Raw genomic sequence first — 6,526 nt, forward strand, 5'->3', positions numbered from 1 at the left:
TCCCAGTATTGTTGTGAAGATCAAATGAGAATATTTGCAAAACACTTAGCATTATGCCAGAACATACTAGATGTTTATTTCCTTTCTTATAATATTTACCTTCCTCCTAATTTCAACTATGTGTTCTTTAATATAGATGCTGATAAAAAAACCTTCCCTATCCCAACATCCCAGTTACTAATATTCTCTCTTTCTGGAAATTTCATTACATATGCTTTATGTTTTATATTTACATATATAATAATGATGATGTTATTTGTCCTTCATTCTCCAAAAGGACCTTGTCATAGGGAAGGTCATCCATGACATTTATGTGAATTGGATTTAAGTGAAGGGGTACTATGCAAAGTCACCTGCCTTACTTTTTTCCTCTGGAGTGATCTCAGTGCAATGGTCAGATATAGATCAGGCTGACTAGATAGTTCTGGATGTGAGGCAATCAGGGTTAAGTGATTTGCCCAAGGTCACACAGCTAGTAATTGTCTGAGGTCAAATTTGAATTCAAGTCCTTCTGACTTCAGAGTTCATGCTCTGTCCACTAGCCATCTCTATGTGTGTGTGTATATATATATGTGTGTGTGTGTGTGTGTGTGTGTGTGTGTGTGTGTGTTGTGTATGTGTGTGTGTGCATAATTAGTATTCCAATCCAAGCCTAGCAGAATGTTGAATTTTTGAGTACAAGGACTATTTCATTTTTGTCTTTGTATACTTAGTGCCTTGGACATAATAAATATTTGTGAAGAGTAGTGTTGTTAATGTGTCTCCCCTGTCAGAGTACAACCTCATTAAAGGCAGGAACTTTGGTTTATCTGGCCCATTCTATTCTAAACTCCTTGAAAATAGGAACTGTTTTTTTACCCGATCTCTGTAGTCCTCTAATTACCTTTGATTTAATGAGTGCTTAATAAATATTGACTGAACTGAATTCAGGAACTGATTTTGGGAAAACAATATTATTAATGTACAGCATTTATTATTAGAAACTAGAGAAGAGAAATGCTGTTTCCTCACAAGAAAGGACTCATGTGATTGTCTACTCCAGGATTCATATATTTCATGAATAATCCCCTCATAATTAGTTGTCCAGATTCTTTTTGAGCTCTACCAATGATGGTAAACTCACTATTCCCATTTCATTTTAGGACAACTGTAATCATAGGAACAGTAAAAATAAATCTATTCCCTTTTACTTAATCATTTGAACCTAATTCTCCCATCTGGAGCTATGTAGTACAAATCTCAACAGTCTATATGACTATACTTCAATATTTTAGAAAACATGCCCAAAAAAATCCCTAATTAAATGAGTTCGAGTCTCCAACCAATAAATTTGTGATCAAGTTATATGAAACAAATGGTCAGAAGGATATTCATTACAGTTTATGTAGGAGGGACTTCCTTTCTCACTTGAATATCTGTGCTAGAAGCCAATAAAACTTCAAGACAAAGTGAGGAATTCCATTTGATGAAGAGAAAGTGAAATGAGCATATCCCTCAGTAATATGAACTGACTTAGTACTCCTTCTCACTGAAACTCTCCCAACCCAAGACCAAATAAAGAGATTATCTTGAGTCCCTGACTCCCAATCAACTAGCATGAAACTCCTTTGTTGATCTTGGCTTCTTTTAACAAAAGATTTTTGAAGATGGGAAGATAAAGGAAATGAATATGAGAAGTTGAAGGAAAAGGAAGGAAAAGCAGAAAATGAACTTATTACATTTGGTAACAGCAAGAGGTAACACGTGGACATATACCTGTGGCATAAATGACATTCCACTCCAAGCCCAGCAGAATGTTAATTTTTTGAGGACATGGACTATTTCATTTTTGTCTTTGTATACCTAGTACCTTTGACATAATAAATATTTCTGAAGGTTAGTAATGTTAGGCAATCAGGGTTAAGTGACTTGCCCAAGGTCACAAAAGCTAGTAGGTCTTTGAGGTCACATTTGAACTGAAGCCCTTCTGACTTCAGGATCAGCGCTCCACCCACTGGTTATTTACATAAGTGTATGTCATCACTGCCTCCCCAAAATATTCCACTGGTATTCTTGTGATTTTAGGAGAAAATGATGAAAGTGTTCAGCACTTTTGGGAGAAGATGGACATAAGACTCAGAGGATGAACAAGTATGAATTTGTTTGTTGGTTTGAACTACTGATTTAATAAGAACTTAGATCCATTTGAAAATTTGTGAATATTCCCTTATCATATTGTAATTAGATTATCACAAAGGAAGATAACATGACAGTGAAAATAACATTGAATTTGAAGTCTGGAGAATTGGGGATCAAACACTGGCTCCATCTCTTGCTACCTGTATAACCTAGGAGAAATCACTTTTATGGGTCTCAATTTATCCATTGATAAAATAGATTGAAGAGATTGGTCTCAAAAGTCCTTTCTTGTTCTAATAATTTTGGTCTTTTCACTACCTTGTCTCATCTAAACTTATTAGAACTCCATAAATAACTTTAACATTTCAAGAACTTGTGATTTCCTCAGTATAGTTACTTCTTTCATTGATACAGATAACAAACCTTCAAAAAACTTAGTAGTTAGTCTACAAAAACTGCCATTACCAAAAATTTCATTACCCTATAGACAATCTACTAATGAATCTCTCCAAAATTAAATAAACTGCTCAGAGAATGGCAGGTAACCAGCCCATGCTCAAATCTTTTCCAGCTTGGTAAAATCTGATGGGGCTTATATTCTATTGACACAGCCATCAATAACCCAGAATCACCCCTAAGAGGATAGAGTTTTAGAATAGCACTTAAGTGGGAAAGTAACTTGCCTAATTGCACAGTTAGAAAGTTTTTTAAAGTCACATTTGAACTCATGAAGATGAGTTTTCCTGATTCAAGACCTAGCTGCCCAATAAACACAATAAAAGTTAGTTGGATTTAGAATATTTAATTGCATTAAATATGCAAATGTTTCCCTCAGTACTCTATTTAATTTTGATTATCTAGATGAAGACTTTTTATGACTGTCCAAGTTGTTTGCTAGGGATCCAAGATGTTGGGTTAAAACTCTAATTCACATAGTATTTCCTTCAATTATTTATAAAGGCTCTTCTATAAAATGCATCATTAAATTTCCCTGAGCTGACAAAAGTTTTCATTACATATACAAGACAAGATTAAGATAGTCCAATCTAGAAGGAAACTAAAATCACTGCTAGAATAAGAATCAATTGTTATTGTTTTTTTCCCAACTGTCTAGACCAGCTTTTATAATTATTCTACTCTTCATGCATTTCCTTTCACTTGCCATCCACAATTCTTCTTCACTTTAAGACTTAACTATGATTCCCAGTAGGGCTAGGTGGCGAAGTGGATAGAGCACCGACCCTGGAGTCAGGAGTACCTGAGTTCAAATCTGGCCTCAGACACTTAATAATTACCTAGCTGTGTGGCCTTGGGCAAGCCACTTAAACCCATTTGCCTTGCAAAAAAAATAAAGATGATTCCCCACCAAAATTGATCACATTATCCTGTCATTAATTCAACTTTTGATACACAGTTCCTTCCACCTACCTCCACTTTTTCTCCTGTAAGGCCTAAACAAATGAAGTACCCAAGGTCATACAAGCAGAAAGTGAATGAGGTAGCATTTGAACTCAGGTTCTCTGTCTCTAGATTGGAGGGTCTCTAAGTTAGAGGGTAGAGCACTAAAGCCTTCTATTATAGAGGACAGAAATTTGGATTTTCTAGTCAAGTCTTCACTTTTCATCATCAGCCCCTCTTGGTTTGAACACCATAGAAGAAATGCTTAATGAATATTTATTGAATTATGCCTAGGGGCTTTCTAGAATAGTATTCTCAAAATAATAGGATTTAGAGTTGGAAGTAACATGGGATCATTGCATGGGAAGGAATATTAGTCATCTAATCCAGCTGAGAAAATTAAGGCTTAACCTCAAGATTAAGTGACTTGTCCAATATCACACAGGCAATAAGTGTAAAAAAATAGCCTTGGAACTCAGATTCTCTGTCTCTAGAGTAAGTGTTTTGATATTATCTAGTCTACTTCCAGGTTGAAGCCAAGATGTGGCATAAAGCCAGGAATCTCCCAGAACTTTTCCCAAATCAACTTTGAATGAAGCTTCTAAACAGAACCTAAAATGAAAAAAAAAATAGTGAAACAACTTTTCAGTGAGATATATTAGAGGAAATTCAGGAAAAGGTCTTCCGTGTGGGTAAAAGGGGAGTATAATCCAATGTAGATACAAGAATTGGGAAGCCAGTGAGAGGCTTTTAGCCACAGTACAACTTAGGACCATCATAGCTCATGTCCCAGCTCAGCAGTAAGAGTTCCAACCCCAACTTGGAAAGCAAGTCCATGGGGTGCTAGTGCAGTCATGGACTACCCTAGAGCAGGTAGAAAACTGCAAACACTAGAAATGCCAGAGTGGAAAATCAGGAACCAGATCTCCAGCCCCCCAGCAAAAAAAAAGGAGAAATTCCAGAGTGGAAAAATCAGGGACCAGATCTCCAGCCCCCCAGCAAAAAAGGCTTCAGATTATACTCCTTTTACAACAGGAGCAGAGCTCAACTATCAAAATGTGCAAAAAAACAAAAAATTATTAATCATTGATAGCTACTATTCTGATAGAGATGATTAAAAGCACCATCTCAGAAGAGGAAAGCAATGACAAAATGCCTGCATGTGAAACCTCAAAAGGATTGATCAATTGGTATCAAATCTAAAAAGACCTCTTGGAAGAGCTCAAAAGGGAATTTAAAAACCAAAGAAGAGCAGAAGAAGAAAAGTGGAGAAAAGAAATGAGAGTCATGTAGGAGAATTATGAAAAATTGACTGAAGAAAATAATAATTTTAAGAAGTCAAACTGATCAGTTGGAAATTAAATTGACCACCTGGAAAAAAGGAAAGGAACTCATCTAAAAGTAAAATTAGTCAACTGGAAAAGGAAACTAAAAAAAAAAACCTGAGATCATCTAACCAAGACCTTCATTTTATAGATAATGAAATTGAAATGTAAAGAGTTAAGTGACTTTTCCAAGAATACATGAATAATAACTTCATCCTAGTTTTTTCTACTCCCTATCCACTGACTTGAACTATATTTATATATTATATTATATCATAGATATAATATAATATATATGTTATATATTTCTTTAAAGTATAATAAGGGTAATTGCCTAGTTGTGTGATCTTGGGCAAGTCACAACCCCATTGCCTTGCAAAAAAATAAAATAAAATAAAGTATAATAAGGGCAACTTAGTTGAGAGATGACATGAATTATAATATCACCAAGCTTTAAAAGTGATGACTAGTTGAGCAAGAAGGGATTTTTCTCAAAAATTGTACTCTTTGTCTGGCTCATGTACAATCACAGCAACTTCTGAAACAATAACAACATATTAAAGTTATTATTCATTTTGACTTGCTTTAAGACAAATGCTGATTCTTACAACTGATTTTAGGCCTTTGGAGAATTCATGTAAATTATTGATTTGGAGAGCAAAGCAGAATTTCAAAATTGATTTGAAATGATCATGACTGGATGGATCTTGATGATCAAAATCCCTGTAAAACTAAGCACTGGTTATTTTTTTCCTTTTTATGGCTAATTGACAGAAGCCATAGTTCTCAAACTTTTGTTCAACCTCCCCTTCTCCCCCTGCCCCCCAACTCCTGCCATAAATTCCTTGGAATCTTTTACAAACATCTCTCATTACACAGAAGATAATCTCAGAGCCCAACTACAAAAGTTAGAATGACTAATATCAAATCTACTTTAGAGGTAGGTCATGGAAATAAGAGAATGCTAGCTCCAAATGAGTTCTCTGAAGAGTTCATTTTAGGGGGTCCTCTCAAAACAATCTCGAAAAGAAAGATTTCGGGGTGGCTAGGTGGCACAGTGGATAAAGCACCCGCCCTGAAGTCAGGAGTACCTGGGTTCAAAACCAGTCTCAAACACTTAATAATTACCTAGCTGTCTAGCCTTGGGCAAGCCACTTAACCCCATTTGCCTTGTAAAAAAACCTAAAAAAAAAAAAGATTTGAAGCTGAAGTGAGTAAGATAAAAGTGTTCATAAATTAAAAGAGATGACAAGAAAATTATGTGCACAGATATTGCATACTAGTACTTTGGTCAGAAAAGTCACATTGAAAATGGTGAATTTCCTTAAAACCTTAATAATGACTGCCACAACCCTCCTAAGGATTCATGACCCTCAATTTAAGAAACATTGTCCCAAAGCCAATTATTTTGTATCTTAAGTGCTGCCAGCTTTAATACAAACTGTTAATTAACAATATTAATTTTCCATTGTTTGGTTGTTCAATATCGGCTTGGAAAAGCAAACATATGGAATGCAATTCAGAACACATTAATCTTAAGTCCCCTCATAGCAACTAATGAATGAAGCAGCAGTGATAAAAGCTTTCAAAACTGTTTGCTTTCTGGAGATGAAGAATGGGCATCATTCATGTGAAAAGTCATTATTAGAGAGTAGTGGAGAGGGAAAAGAGTTTTAAGCTATTTT

Source organism: Macrotis lagotis, chromosome 2 (assembly GCF_037893015.1).
Source record: "Macrotis lagotis isolate mMagLag1 chromosome 2, bilby.v1.9.chrom.fasta, whole genome shotgun sequence".
Taxonomy (NCBI): Eukaryota; Metazoa; Chordata; class Mammalia; order Peramelemorphia; family Peramelidae; genus Macrotis; species Macrotis lagotis.